General features: G+C 42.4%; 1 protein-coding gene across 2 annotated transcripts in view; it reads left to right on the top strand.

The window, feature by feature from the left end:
• Positions 1-16,279, top strand: part of LOC308398522 (uncharacterized protein) — a 33,851-nt gene that overhangs the window by 5,550 nt on the left and 12,022 nt on the right. Inside the window, exon 3 of one of the 2 annotated variants that reach the window (XM_080885190.1) lies at positions 16,031-16,136. The exons of the other annotated variant lie outside the window; for it this stretch is intronic. The gene's annotated coding sequence lies outside the window, so the exon portion shown is untranslated. The remainder of the gene's footprint in view (positions 1-16,030; positions 16,137-16,279) is intronic. 2 annotated transcript variants of the gene reach the window in all.

Genomic DNA, 16,279 nt, shown 5'->3' on the forward strand with positions numbered 1-16,279 from the left:
TACTTTGTCTAGAAAAAGACTTTGATACTATAATACTGTAAAACCAGATGGAAACACGTCGCTCTCCAGTGAATTTACACTCGGTTTACACTTTGTAGCGAAGCTATCACGAATGAGTTCATTTGCAAAATCAATCTCAATCTAACCAATAAGTACTGTAACTTCAGAGAAGATGTCTTATTCACAGCAAAAGTTATGGAGGGATACAGATTTTATCAGGCTGTGTGGCATCGGCTGCCAAAATGTGTGCCCCCCCCCCCATCTGTAATCCATATTGGCTTTGTTATCACAAAGGGTATATTTGCCAAATAAGTCACAGTATAACCAATAAGTACAGTAACTTTGGAGACCATGTCTTATTCACAGCAAAAGTTATGGAGGGATACAAAATTTATCAGGCAAATTTATACAGCAAAAAAACTATTTGCTTTATAAACAGTTTTATAAAGCAATGATGTCACCACTCCATGGTGACATCATCTCTACAGACTGTGGCTGTTACATATCCTCACCTGGTAATAATAAGACTGTCCTCAGCTGCACACAGCTCGAAGATGAACAAACTGAAGTAAATACAAATTAGAGTTACCATAGATTGAAATCTTGTAATCAGAGCTAATTCTTAGTGAAACTCTCACAACATCATATCATGATCCTGGGTTAGTGTCTCGGTCTCAGATCACAACATTAGCACAGGCTTGGCTTGGGTGAGGTATTGAGTGGTTCTTGTCCATGACAGCTGCAGGTACAGTGCCATCAGCCATGCTGCACCACATGTCTGCCCAGGAACATTAGTGTGGCTGAGTCTCATGTAAACATTGTGCTAAAGTGGTGGGAAAGTGGCTGCAAGCTGGCTGCACTGTGTCCAATACTCTCAGTATGATATCCACAAACCTCTGAGTGTCACAGAGTGGGCCTGTGCTCAGCTCACTGTGCCCCATTCAATTCTACTTGCATAGTTTTACAAGTAAAATTAAAAGTTGCTCAATGATAAGTTATTGTAGTAACAACTAAGTCCATGGTCATTATTTGTTAATAGTAGCTTAAAGCTTCTGCACCAATCATGGAGCAGCAGGTTTAGAGCATGTGGATCTACAAAAGTAAGTCCCAGTAAGATGGGCTGAGCCTTACATACTAGAAGAAACATGTCATTCCCAGCAGATGAAGCGCCCTTTAAAGCAGGATGTTAAGGTTCAAAATTATTGGGGATGGAGACAAGAGAAAAACCACAATAACAACACTGGTCCCATCGGGTTGAGTCAAACGATGATTTTAATGATCACACACGTGGGAGATGGACACTGATGCAGACAGCCTCAAATCTCAAAATGGTGGAGCATTGCTCAAACTCTTATAGCCTCTGGTGCCTCCACCTTATTACAAAAAGCCTAAACATTCACATGCTTTCTCTCACACAGCGCCTAAGCTACGACCTTGGCTCCCCGTTTATCTGCTCCTGCTGAGATGGGGCAGAAAACTCCAGTATGTTCTGTTCTCTTCTAATCAGACAAATAAGGCGATGACTTTCTGCAAACAGTATTTCTTATAACTCAGCAGTATAATGCATCATAAAACAATATCATTCATTCACAATAAATCAGCAGTCTACTTTAATGCAAATCAGTTTAACTAATGCAACCGTTATCAGCTTCTTCTAACTCAGGAGAATGATGCAAACTAAAACTACATAATAATTCACAATCTTTAATTAGGGGTATAACATGGCATAAAATAATATTATAATCTAACAATTCCCCCTGATGAGGTCATTAGAATAATGACCTCACCAACACCCTTCAATTCAGTGTGGCCGGGTTCATCTCTTCTCACTCCTGAGGTCCTTTGTCCCCCTGAGGTCCTTTGTCCCCCTGAGGGGCGAACCATATGTGGGATGACCTCTGTGTTTGCGCAGTTCAGATGCAAGAAAAACTATTATTCCAACAATAGCAGGTACAGATGACACTTCCCAGGTCTCCCACAGCTTTATTTTGGTGCTACCTTATACCCTTCAGACGTACTCAGACTAGAACCTCTGTCCAAAGAGCTTTTAGCCTTTATTTTATTGCTGCAGCTACCAGTGTCGTCCAGTTGGGTGATCCTCTGCTCTTCATTCTTCAACCTTAGGGGTTAGACAACCCTTCAGTCGTGGCACAGATGATTATTCTGCCCCGATTTCAAACAACGATCTGTGTATCCTCCAGAAAAAGGAACAGGAAGGTGTCCCCCTTTTTGCCCAAAAGCCTCTCGAACTTCGTTGGTCTGGTGTTCCCGGATTTCCGCCAACCCCTTCATGGTTATTGCTGTGTTTATGGGATCCATCCTTTTGTGGTGACTAGCTGGAGCCCAAACGCCATGACCCTTGGACCCAGTTGATGTCTCGGCAGTCACTGTGTCTGTCTCTGCTACGGAGGATCCTCGCATCTCTGTGACCTCGTCTGGTGTCTGTTCCTTTCTCTGTAAGAGACAGAAAACCAAAACACCTCTCTTCCTACCCCTAATAATCTAATGTTGTTATCTACTGACCTTCTAGTGTTTCAGAATTGGTCTAAAACATTCAGAATGTCCCAGGGACTTATTCTAATCATATGTGTGTGTAAGCGTGTTTGCATTTAGCCCTCTGCACTCAAAGTCAATACCTGCAATATATCAGTCTGGACCATCACGCCGAATGAAGCTTATGACCTTCAAAAGACCAAGTGCCAACTTTTGCAAGGTGTGTCTGAGAATTATTGAAACCCCTCTTTTTAACACAAGACAAAGAAATTAACAAATCTTCTAAACGCTATTCAGTTCATTTCAATGATTAATGATTAAACATGAAAGTGATGGTTTATGCTTTTTCACTGATTCTCTAAAAAAGTCCAGAAACTTCTCGGACCGCTATTAGCTTAAGCTTTACCATACCTAAGGTATTAAAGACACAAATGAAGTTATAAAATGTTCAAATAATCCTTGTTTGATGTTAAAGCTCAACTTTCCCCCCCTTTTTTTGACACATTCCAATGTGTCAAATCAACAGAGCTAGAACATTCAAAAAAAAGTTAGGCAGCTACAAAGTTTCCCAGACTCTTAAGGTGATCTGCGTGTAATGTCCTGACTCAGGTATTTATTATTTTAATAAATGTCGTTTAATTAACTGCCACTATTTAAACTAAACAAAGGACATAATTCAAGAAAAGATCACAAAGAATAACATGATATCAGTGTTTTGTAAGCGCGTGCGGCCTTCTATGCTCGAAGCCTTTTTCCTCAATAGATCAGTCAGACATTCACGCTGACTGTAGCTTTTAACCCTTATTAACTTGAGCACAACTCTACAATGAGCAACAAGTTGCAATATGTATAAAAACGATCATGGTTACACCTGCAATGAAAAATTATATCATTATCCTAACACCTGTAAATAGAAGATTCATCAGAGGTTATAACAATCACAGGAACACAGATGTTAGTATAAGGTCAAAAGCTTCAATAAATGATCATCAATGCAATGCTTATTGCATGATTCTCATACAATAATAATGCTGATTTTAAAATAACAGTAAAACACCCTTTTATCCCGTTTCACTCGACACATAAACGTTTATAAATGCCTCTTTTATTTTTAATTTTATTTCCCCCTTTTCTCCCCTTACTGACCACAGCAGGGGGATCTTAGTTTTGAATCAGCCATGAATCCAGCTCACCTGATTCATCAGTGAGCTCCACCATCACTGGCGTCTGACAGGGTGGCGCTGCATACTCTTCCTTTAATGTCACTATTTTCAACCTGTTAATTAGAGTGTTTAAACCTGAAGTCGACTACGTCCACAACAAGTCAATACAGCTGTAAATGTGGCCAATTATCAATCTATTACCAATCAATAACAACAGATAACTTCTATTTTATGCATGCTTTTAATCAACCACTCACTCAGAGGATCTCCAATCCCAGGAAATTCCTTCTCCTCCTTTAATGAGTCTGTCCTCCTTCCATGCCCTGGTAACTGGTCCATCCAGAGCCATATGATCTCAAATATACATACAACAAGCCAAACCACCCCTTGGTCACACCAACCCTTTTCCGCCCCGAAGATGTCCAATGCCATCCTAGTATGGACTGAAAGTGGCTTTAACGCTGACTGTTCTGACAATCCATTTTATAACGTTCCTGGTCAGATTTGCCAATCTCTGCACCAGGGTTTTAAACGCTTCGCCATTTTCATTAGTTTTTATTTTTATTTAGTTTCGACTCCAGATTTTCAATTTTTTCCAGTTGTAATTAGTTTTTACCAATTCTTTGCTAGTTTAGTCTAGTTTTTATTTTCTGAAAATCCTTAGTTTCAGTTTAGTTTTAGTTGTGTTTTGCAAAAATTAAGTGTAACCAAATCTCAGTTCCATCATATCAATCATGCTCTTCTGGTTATCCTTGGGTGTTGAGACTAATCACTATTAACTCTTGCCGCACCGAGTGTTCCTAATTTTGGTTGAAGTGAATTGATAACCTTTTTGAAGGCGATTGTTTCACACATTTATTTAGATGTCCCAGTCCTGTTATCTCGGGATACATCACGCTGCCTTATCTGGGGTTAGCTGTTTTCGGGGGATGCGGGTTGAGTGGGGGAGCGCTTCAAGGAGGGGGAGTGTGCTCCCCCTGATGAGCTCTTCAAGGTAAGCTAGGTTAACCTTCTTGTGTGAGCTTTTCAAGTGCACTTCGAGGTTTGTGGGATTTTTAGTTTTATAGATGTCCCTCATAACCCCCTGATGACCCAGTATTTCATTTTTGCACACTGTAGTACACATTTAGTTTTTGCTTGTAGCTCTCATACTCTACTTGCCACTCCTCTAAGTCCTGATGTTTCTTAGAGAGGACAACAGTACCTTTAAATTTATATCACATGTGTGGGGGTGTGGCCTTGCCAATTGTTTTTCTTTTTTTTTTTTTTTAACTCAGGTTTTGATTAATTTTCAAAAATAAACATCTAGTAAATAATTCGAGGGGTCTTTAAGGATTAAGCTTATTTAGTTTCACGGAGAACATGACTAATTTATTAATGTGTGCTCTACACATTGGGACTTTGTACATTCAGTCAATGCAAATCAGTTTAACTAATGCAACCATTATCAGCTTCTTCTAACTCAGGAGAATAATGCAAACTAAAACTACATAATAATTCACAATCTTTAATTAGGGGTATAACATGGCATAAAATAATATTATAATCTAACAGTAGCTTAAAGCTTCTGCACCAATCATGGAGCACCAGGTTTAGAGCATGTGGACCTACAAAAGTAAGTCCCAGTAAGATGGGTTGAGCCTTACATACTAGAAGAAACATGTCATTCCCAGCAGATGAAGCGCCCTTTAAAGCAGGATCTCACTTTAAACCTAAAGAACTTGCTATGAGCATGCAGTGCATTCATGGTTATTATTCATACGATTGTGGGTAGCTAATAAAGTGCAACTATCACATTACATTTTATTATTAAATTGTTGTTAACAATCCCTTCACTTCTGCTTATCTAATTCATGGTTGCAGGATGGCTGACAGCTTCCATTAGGCAGGAGGTAATGTCCATTCTGGCCACAGTGCAACCCACAATGTGTAACTGACACTATTATATTGCATTATGTCACATTGTTACATCTTTTTAATAAATGATGACAGTCAGCTGAATTTGCTGCCCCCTTGGTGGAGGACATCAGGATCAGCAGCTGCTGCTCCATCACAAACACCACAGAAGAAGAACAACACTGGATCAGATTATCTGGACGTGTTTGACAGGGACAGTGTTCATGTTCATGGACATCAGGACAAAAACAGACGATGGAAACCTGCCAGATTTGAGCTAAACTGCTCCTTTCCATGTGTAGTCCCTGGGAGGTCACATGACCAACAAAGACACACAAGCTGTGTCCCAAAACGTCGGCTGCATCCTCCGGAGGCCGCATTTGAAGGCCGATGACGTCACAGCCAGGCGACGAAGGCTGTCCCGATTCCTCGACTCCTTCAAATGCGTCCTTCATTCCCCCGAGTTTGAAGGATGGGTCGGGTGTGTCCTTCGTGGCCCACCATATCCCAGAATTCATAGTGCGGCCCAGCCAAATTTCAGCTGCCAACAATGGCGGCCGCTACTAAGTTTTAAAATTAGTCTTATTAATCTTTCTGGGCCACAAAATAAATTTTTAACATATATTAAGGGGAGAAAGTAGCTGTGTAAACTTCAAATATCTGCTGGGTTCATCAAGACATCGCATATTTGCAAAAGCGCGCCGACGTTTTCGGAGACGTCTGTTACCCACCCGCTCGATAGCAAGCCGGGGGGTTCAATGGTCACTCCAGCCGGCGAGAGCAGCGGACTCCCGGCTTCATCGTTTTCAGACCCCGCTCTTTGGCTACTCAGGTTAAACATGATATATAAGTCAGAGGGCCCGGTGGCGCCAGTGTCCGGCAGCCTCTGTCAGTGCGCCCCAGGGCGGCTGTGGCTACACTGTAGCTGCCATCACCAGTGTGTGGATGTGTGTGTGTGGATGACTGGATGTGTGAAGCGCTTTGGGGTCCTTAGGACCAAGTAAAGCGCTGTACAGGCCATTTACCATACGTCACTCGGATAACTTAAAAATGTAATTGTTTGCCTTTTTTCTGTGTTTCATTTGTTCCGGAGTAAATCGGTTTGGCTGAGATCAAAGTTATTAGATTATTAGATTAAATACAACTTAATACTACAAATTAATCCATCGGTGGGTTCCTGCGGGATTTTCACACAGCTGAATAAACGTCAAACAGAAAACTGATGAAACAGAAGTGTGAGACGGTCGAGAGTTTACTCCAGTGTCCTGTAATATTTTAGATAGCAAGGAGCAGACGGCGAGTTTATTAAACTCCACCCACACAGCGGTGACACAGATCTGAAGGCTGGACCGTCCCATTTCACAGCCTCGCACTTCTGGCCTTCTCGGTCTTTGCAGGACCCGGCTGTTGGGTCTAAACTCAGACCCCGCTGTATCCAGGACTTATTCCCATGAAAGAAAAACAAGGCAACAGTGTTCGATCGATTTCTTCCATCTGTGACCAGCACGTCGAAATGACCACAATGGTGGCCTCCTCTCGCTGCCTTTTATTGACAAACTTCAAACAATAGTTTACAAAACACCTCCCCTTGCAACCCCCCTTTGGTTACAAAGACAAGGCACTGTATGTAAATGACATACACTGTGTGTGTGTGTGTGTGTGTGTGTGTGTGTGTGTGTGTGTGTGTGTGTGTGTGTGTGTGTGTGCTGATCAAAGGGTCATAAACCCAGGAAGCTTACATCAGAAGAAACAGATCTTTCAGATAGGATGTATCTACAATAAAACCTCCCCCAGCACAGAGTGGCTGGAGAGGTGGTCAGGATCAAAGGAATGGCTTTGATCCTACTGCTTAAACTAAGACTATACAAATTTAAGAAACACAATGGCAACATTCAACAATTAGACTTAACATTTCCCTCCTTTTTGTCATTGTATACTTAAATTTCAACTTATGCACCCTTTGTTCAGACAGTGTCAGTGTAGATTTCATTCATGCACAGTAAACTACATCCTATACATAAGCAAATCAGTATCAACAGTTCAAAAACAGGAATTAATATCTTCAAAAGAAGATGCCACCAAGGACCAGACGGTAACCAAGCTATCCAGCCTTGTGGCGGATCTACTCCTGTCGTGCAAAAGTACACAACTGAATGTCAAAGGTCAAACAAGAAGAATCATCATTCTCAAAAATCATATGTCACTACAATCCAACTGTATACAGACATAGGTATTTAAACGCATCAGTCGACTTTATTGTTTGTCCATGTGGCTCTCAGCTAACTTCAAAGCTGCAGCCTGGTCAACACCCGTCTTTATGACTCCTATCAACCTCCCAAATCTTCTCACTGTAGGCATCCTGTGGGGGTTAGAGTCAACTGGTGAATTATCTGCATTTACAACTCTTCTCCTGTCCTGTTGTCACCACAGAAAAAGCTTTGTAAAGGAAATTGGATCAAGCTGTTTTGATCTTCTTGGCTCAAAACCTCAAGTGTTCATGATGTAAATGTAGACAAAAGGCTTCTCTGTTTACATCCTTCTTGCAGAAGACAAAAGAATAGGTGATGTTGCCATGTTCCATGGTTAATCTCCAACTTGGGCTAATCCATTGTCCTTCATACACATAGGCAATTGGCCTGTTTCCAGTTCGTTTAACTGTATAATGTCCTGCAACAAGTCATATTCTTTGATTCAGACGAGCAGGTCTGTCCTACCAGAGCAGTTCACCTTCCCAGCTACTGGTGAATCAACCTTCCATTCAGGTTCAGAGCAGTTGAAAAGTTGGCAGTGTTCCTGGATGTGTTGCCAAAGCAACCAAACAAACTGTCTCGCTCTCAGTGATGCTATAGGGCCACAGTCCAGAAGAATGTGTAGCCAGTGGCATCACAAGCATAACCATTGGTCTCGTTGTTTATGTGAGCGGTTGTGTTCTTAAACTGCCACCAGTAGTTGTTGAAAACCCATGCGGGTACTGGGTGTGGTTTGCTCTGTTCCAGTGCGCTCCCTGTCATCCCACTCAGGGTCCACAGGCACAAGAAGATGCACAGCACATTCCCAGCCATTCTGATGAGTACCTGTGGCTCAGTTAGTTTCTTCACCGGATTGAGACGAGGGGCCCTGGAGGCTTTCCCCCCCCCTTTGTTCCCGGTCTTCCTGCCACTTACTCCGAGCTGGCCTGGATGTGTGTCACCTTCTTGCAGTGCGCTTGATATATCCAAGTGTTCCTTCCAGCAATCTTCACTGCTGTGGTCGTCGTCAGCAGCATCCAATATGGACCTTCCCATCGTGGACTGGACCAGCACTTCCTCTCCATGGCCTTATCATCATCCAATCTCCAGACTTCAGGCTCTGCTCCTGCGAAGAAACAGAATCATCTGGCAGATCATTTGTTCTCATAACTACTTTACTTTTAAACATTTTCAAGCATCTAATCTGCTGATATGCTCTCTCTTCTGCTTTTCTATCATCACTACAGAAGACTGGAACTCTAAATGCTCTAACATATATAATCTCAAAGAGTCAGACCATTCTCTGTTGGAGTAATCCTCATGTACTTATTCTATACAGTCTAACCATGTCCTGCCTGTCTTCCTAAATCTTAACTTTACTGCCTGCAAAAAGTTTTTTCTTTTTAAAAAGTATTTAATAATCCTAGAGTATAAACTAATTCTAGAGTGAGTATAACGACTGCTCATCTCCCTCCTGTTGAGACATGGTATAGCCAATGGCTCAAAATAGCAGCAGTCTTATACAAATTATTAGGCAGTACTGGTTTATCACACAGATAAAAAATCATCCTGCAAGCTTGCTCCCTCTGTAAGTCACAACTGTTTTCCTGCTGTAGGTGAGTGGGCCTGCATGTCTGCTGATGTTGTACTGATAAAAGGTTAACACCATGTTTAACTACAGCTGCTTCTCTTGTGATCTTATCTGCAAGAACTTTCCCTAATGCAACTGAATCTTTCCCTCACATGTGTGCTGCACATTTACAAACTGCAATTCCACTGGGGCGGTCGTGGCTCAAGAGTTGGGAGGTCGCCTTGTAATCGGAAGGTTGCCGGTTCGAGCCCCGGCTTGGACAGTCTCGGTCGTTGTGTCCTTGGGCAAGACACTTCACCCGTTGCCTACTGGTGGTGGTCAGAGGGCCAGGTGGCGCCAGTGTCCGGCAGCCTCGCCTCTGTCAGTGCGCCCCAGGGTGGCTGTGGCTGCAATGTAGCTGCCATCACCAGTGTATGAATGTGTGCGTGAATGGGTGGATGACTGGATATGTAAAGCGCTTTGGGGTCCTTAGGGACTAGTAAAGCGCTATATAAATACAGGCCATTTACCATTTACCATAACACTGCATCCAGCAGATTTTGCAAGAGTTTGGTGTATTCTGCAGGTTTCCCTGTAGAAGTTATCTCACCTCGTCTCACTCACTGCACTACAAAGAAATGTACAGTAGCAAATGTATACTGCCTATCAGTGTATATTGTCTCTCTACAGCTTTACACGCTTCCGTTAAAGCTAGCATCTCTGCTGCTCAAGCAAATATGAAACATGCTAGTTGTCCTACATAGATAACTCTCTCTCACTGTCTGCTACAGTAAAACCTGTTCTAGTCTGTCCCTCTGCTGTTGTAAAACTCAAATCATCAACAAACCAAACCTTTCCCTCAACAAGTGGCACATCTATTAAGTCATCCCTCAGCTTACACTTCTTCTCCTCGCGCTCTCTACTCTCAAGAGAAGTGCCCTCCTCCATTGGCAAAAAGGGTTGGACAGATTCAGAATTGTGCACCACTTTATGGTAATATGTGTGGTTTTGAGAGTAACAGTAACATTAAAGACAAGTGTCTTGTAGGTGACAGAAATGTAAGTTTAGTCTGCGATAGTAAACATCTACCTCTTCTGGAACTAACAATTGCAAAAGGTGAAATAAACTATTTCCTGAAACATTGTACAGCTTAAGCTGCTGCACATACTGATCTCACGCATGGAGGTAAAGCACGAGCAACTAGAGCTAATCTTTTAGGATAGTAAGTTACTGGCTTCACTTGTGGAAAAAGTGCTGTTAGTTATTTTACAGTCACCTGGCATTTGTGCTGTTCACAGAACCACAAGTCCATCGCTGGACCTCCTCTGCGCTATCACTTTTTGGAGCTTGGCACGCTCCCTCAGCTTCCATCTTATGGGCGATCCTCTCAGTCACTCCTTCTCGTCATGGCACCTCACGACATCTACAAATTGAAAAAATGACACTCCTCTCGCCACACGGCTTTCGCCATGTGTCAACTCCCCAATGAGACATGTACAAGAATGTTGCACAGTCTCCCTAAAACAATCTCCAGGGTTTGTCCCTTGGAGCAGCTTCACTCGCTGTAACCCTGTGTAAAAACATTAGTCAGCACTTAAATGTTCAGCTTGTTTAACTCCCAGCTCCTGTATCACAGAAGACAAAGTCTTAAAATTAAAACAACTTCACATTTGCAACCAACTGTAGATCATAAGAGTAATAAAGTATTTAGCATCACAGAGACAAGTATCATTGCAGGTTTATTCTAAACTCATTAAACTCCTACTTTTTCCCATAATTTGTTCCAAATTATTTAACATCTCAATGTTATTCCACATTGTAATCAGTGACGTCCCTTAAGTTTGTCACTCACCATGAGCCCAACAGTGTGGTCAGATAATGAGCTCCATGTAACTATTCTGTAACCACTGCACATCTGTTCAATCGTCACTTGTCTGTCTGTGCTGAATCCTTTACAAATCACATGATCAACCATCTGCTGTAAAAAGAAATGTAAATGTTAGCGCTGTGCAGGTGTATACACTTTCTCACAGTAATGTCTGTGTTAGTGAATGACACACACGGTGAATTCACAGACAGAGAATTTAAACTAAAAAGGTTACATTTTCAGAGTTCACATAGTCATGTGACCCACAGGAGGAATCCTGTGGTCTCCTTCTCCTGCAACAGAGACACACACAGAGATACATCCACACCTTTGTCAGGTGGGGGTTGACTTCACACAATGGTGTTAAGTCAGTCAGTCAGTTCCCCATTTATTTTAAAATTCTTACTCATTCACTCAGTGATTCCTTCTTTTGCTAATTGTGGAAATTATCGTCGCATTCGTTTCCACGCTCAGCAAAACAACGTCATTTCAAAAAGAAAAATAATTTAGACTGGATTTCCTCGTTGAATCCTTTTGGACAGGAACTTGTTTCCTAATTGTCCCAAATAAGAGCCCATTTTAATTTTGGAGAAGCTCACTTTGCAACAGTTTTCTCGCCGACGCTTCGGTTCTAATCGTGCAGATCTGCTCAAACAGAGATCATCAAACAAAACTTTCAGTGCACCATGAAAGTAACAAAATAAAAGAAAGATAGGCCTTGTTTAAGTCATGACACGTGTTCTTCATGCCAGGGGGATAAATCGTAACAACCCAATTGGCAGGTTCAACTTAGTAACAAAAGACAAATCAACAGCCAGTTTAATCTCAAACATTCATCCAATCAGCCATACACACAACATACAGCATAACCCTGTTGTCTTAGCACATAATAAGTTTTAGTTCTCATGTAACTAAATGTGTGCCATGGTAAAACTTCTTCACACACCAGAAACTCACAATCAGCTCACTCAGCTCACTCATTTAAGACCTCTCATCAGCATTCTGTTTTCTCCTCTATGATGCAACCATCTGTCCTCCTATAATATTCAGTCCACTAGTCTATGTATCACTTTCATCTTACTAGTGACTTGGACAAGATGACAAACAGAATCTCATGCTTAAGATGCTGTCTGGTCTCATTAGTATCATTGTATGTGTATATGCATGTGGGGTTAGTATAGTTAATGCATTTTCTGTATGTCTTTGTGTTCCTCTCTCATCACACTTCCATTATTCTCATCACTGCTTAAAACAACACACATCTCTCTCTGTTTTTTTTTCTTTAACTGTACTTTTCTCCAAAACAGAAAATAGCATTACAGCTGTTTCAGACTGAGAAACACCAAACACTCTTCATGCTATCATTCATCCACACAACTATTTTATTTCTTTTTGTCCACTGGGCAGGTGACCTGCAGAATCACGTCTGCCCCAGCTGGATACCTTTCACACACACCATGACGTCAGACACTCTCACACTCGCCAAATTGATCAGGAGAAAAACTTTCTTCATCTTCACACTCTGTTACAGAAACACCATATGTTTTTTTTTTTTTTTTTTTGTGTTGTGTTGTGTCAGGGATGGATATGTAGTTGTAACGTTTGTGTTCACTTTCTTTCCTTTCTGTCTCCTCTCTTGCCTAGTCTGTAATGGACTCAATGCTGCTCCTAATATGCCTTTAATCTCTCCTCCACCTCTGCCTCTGCTCTCTCACGCTCTTCTCTGGCTCTACTTTCTGCTAACATTCTTGCTCTTCCTAATGCTTTTCTACGGTGTTGTTCTAGAGTAGTTGCAGTGGATTGAGCTGTAGTTTCATCCTCAGGTTTCACAAGAACTTCTTGCAATATTGCTCTTTTAACATTCTGTGCTTCTCTCCTCTTCTGAGTCTGCTCCAGCCACAACTTAGCAACTGCTAACTGCAATTCCTTCCTCTGCTTCGCTTTACCTGTTTTACCTGCTACACTTACAGCTATTCTTTCTACCAGCATTTTACACTTAACTTCCACTAATGTCCCTTCAAATCCATATTTCTCACACCAACAACCTACATACTGCGTGCTGCCTGGTAAAACTTTCTGCATAAATTTTACATCTCCTTCTAAGGCAGACTTACACATTTTATTCTCCATTACAAGACAACAATCAGCCACACTCACGCAGACCACGTCTGGCCCGCACACACACACAACATAGGCCTATCGCTTGCGTCTGCACGCACAGCTAGCGCTCTCTGTTGAAAACTCTCAAACGCCCCATATGGCGGAGAATTCAACCTTCGGACACTCTCCAACGCCCCAAATGGCGGAGATTCCGGACCCCGAACCTAGGTTCTCTCTACGCCCCAAACGGCGGAGAAGCCTGCGTCTCTGTCACGCGGCTAGCGCGCTCCCAGACTCACGTTTAACGCACAGCCCGTAGCCGAATCAAGCCTCGACACGGTGCTTCTGAAGCAGCGCGTTGATCTTTCTGACACACGCACCGGAGCGTCAGCTTCAAGCGGACCATCACTACGTCTCACATCTAAAGGTGTCAAGGTAACTTTGAACTGAGTTCAGTCAATCTGGAGTTTTTCCAAGTTTTCTGTTGCTCTCTGTGAGAGAAGAGCGTTAAAGGCGGGGCTCTGCAGAGTCCAGCAAAACAGGAAACCACAGCTGGGTGTGTGTAAGTGTGCAAACCAATAGAATGCATCGTGGTGGGGGGGGGGCATCACTGGCATTGGCAAGAAAAAAATAAAATAATCGGTCGTACCCATGCTTCCCCGACGTCATGCCAGCGCATATTGGGAAATTCGTAGGCACCGATCGGTTTTCTATCAGCCATTTGCTGGGAGTAAGGGCGCCCTCCGTTTGCGAGGTGCGCCTGCTGCTGGCGGCACAGGGAGGAGAGGGCGGGGCGGCGGGGAGTCTCTGGCTGGCTGGAGCGGCATCTAATAACCAACTCGCAAAACAAAATAAAAACAACAAACAGATATTATGATACAGACTTATAATCTGCACCGATGTTTTTTCTAAATTCTATAAAGTGAGCGCGAGAGCCCTCGGTGCGCCTGCGCGCTGCTGAAGTCAAAGTAAACTTTATTGTCATCTCCGCTACAGACAGTCCAGCATATAGAGAGACGAGACGACGAGGCTGCAGTTACAGCGGTGCAAGTAAACAAACAATAAATATAAGAAGAGTAAGAAAATAAATCTACACTTTAGGACTCGGGGTAAAGGATCAATAACAATTTAAATTTATAATTTACAGTTTGATGATTTAAAGTCTCACACAACACGTCAAAAGGGGCGGGGCCGGCTGCTTCCAAGTAGAGCGCATTTCATTTATAATGATGTAAATCCAAGCCCATCATGGATTCACGATCTGAATCCTGGGTTGTGTGAAATCCCAGAAATCAACCTTAGACAAAGTGAATCTGTGAACTAAGGTGTAGGTCTGTTAGGTTAATTGTGCTGATCCTCGGGTTGGGGGATTTGTGTTTGTACTGGAGCGCAAAATTCAAACCAATGGAAGATGGACAACAAAAGTTCAAAGCCATCAGGTGCTCAGGTTAGAAAAAAGAGAAAAGATGCAGGTAAGCAGATGTGTGATTGGATAATGGCAGCTCATCCTGAACCAATCAGACTAAACTCCAAACAATAGATTATGTTACAGATTTTAATATTAATTAGTCATTGTTACTTGTTGATTTGTCCTTTTCTCATTGTGTGACGAATTATGACGACTGTTTGGTAGCTGTTATTGTCTCTCTCTCTCTCTTCATGTGTGTTTCTCTGGTGAAACAATAGTTTTGTGTTAATGTTAGGGCTGCACGATTTTGCATAAAATGAGAATCACCATTTTTTGGCTTAGAATTGAGATCATGATTCTCTCATAACAATAAATAAACATAAAACAACAAATGTCTCACGTTTTGTTGTTGCAGCAAAATGTTGTCCTGCTTGAAATTCCGTCTCCACCGTTGCTCGACGCTGCGTGTACAGAGCAGGTAGTGCAACAATAGAAAAATAGTTGCGGGACGGCACTGTGTAGCGTTTGTCTAGGGTGTTGATCGTTTTCCTAAATCCCTCGTTTTGCACAGTGTTGATGGAGCCATATCTTTGGTCAGGTGATAAGTGATAGCCTCCGTAATGTCTTTCTGCCTGCGGGAGTTCGACGTGTATAGGGAAGCGCTGTATAAGGTTCCCGTTATTGATGTTTGGGTGGTTGACCGGGACGGATTTTCTCCTGTCACTTTCTCGTCATCCCTGACGTGCTCTCCGTTGTTTTTTCCCTGCTAATTTTAGCATCACACGGCACAGCTTCTGTATCACGTGGTATAAGGCTCCGCCCGTGTCATTTGTTGAGCAGGAAGAGTGAGCGCTTGTTTTCATGCAGAGTACGTCCGGATCAAAATGTGAAGGTTTACAAATCACCACTTCTTTAGTTAATATCATTTCAGTCTCAGACAATCTCGTTTCTCTTACAGAGGTTGAATGCACCTTCTGCGGATGGCGGTACCACACAGTGTGCGTGGACTTCCCCTGCACAGAAGGCAACTACAAATGCTGTGAATGCTAAATAAACAGAAACAAATGATCCCTGTTGTCTTTGCTTGATGATTGGTTTGAGTCTTGACAATCCACATTGCTGGCGTTGCATCTTTCAATGCCAGCAATGGCAGGTATCAGTGCTCAAACCTTTTGTGTTTGTTTCCAACAAGTTGCCCACCTCGGGAAACAAAAATGTGTTCTTTTACTTGTCAGATGAACATATGAGACACTTTGACTCTTCAGTGCAGTGTGGAGCCTAACAAAGATCTGTTTTGTGTCCCAGCTGATCAGCAGGAGGAGGAGAGTCTGACGGAGCAGCAGAGGAACATTTTCAGCTACTTGGACTCAGCTCAGCCACTACAGAGGAAACAATGAGCTCAACACAGAAGGTGACCGACAGAGCAGGACCATATGACCAAAGATATTTATCACCATATACATTTGAACATTTGCCATAACGATGTAGCTGACGATAGAATTGACACCAGACAAAATACTTTACAGCTGCACAACTTTATTAAAAACCCATCAA

Source organism: Rhamphochromis sp. 'chilingali' (genome assembly GCF_963969265.1).
Source record: "Rhamphochromis sp. 'chilingali' genome assembly, chromosome: 1".
In the NCBI taxonomy this organism is placed as follows: Eukaryota; Metazoa; Chordata; class Actinopteri; order Cichliformes; family Cichlidae; genus Rhamphochromis; species Rhamphochromis sp. 'chilingali'.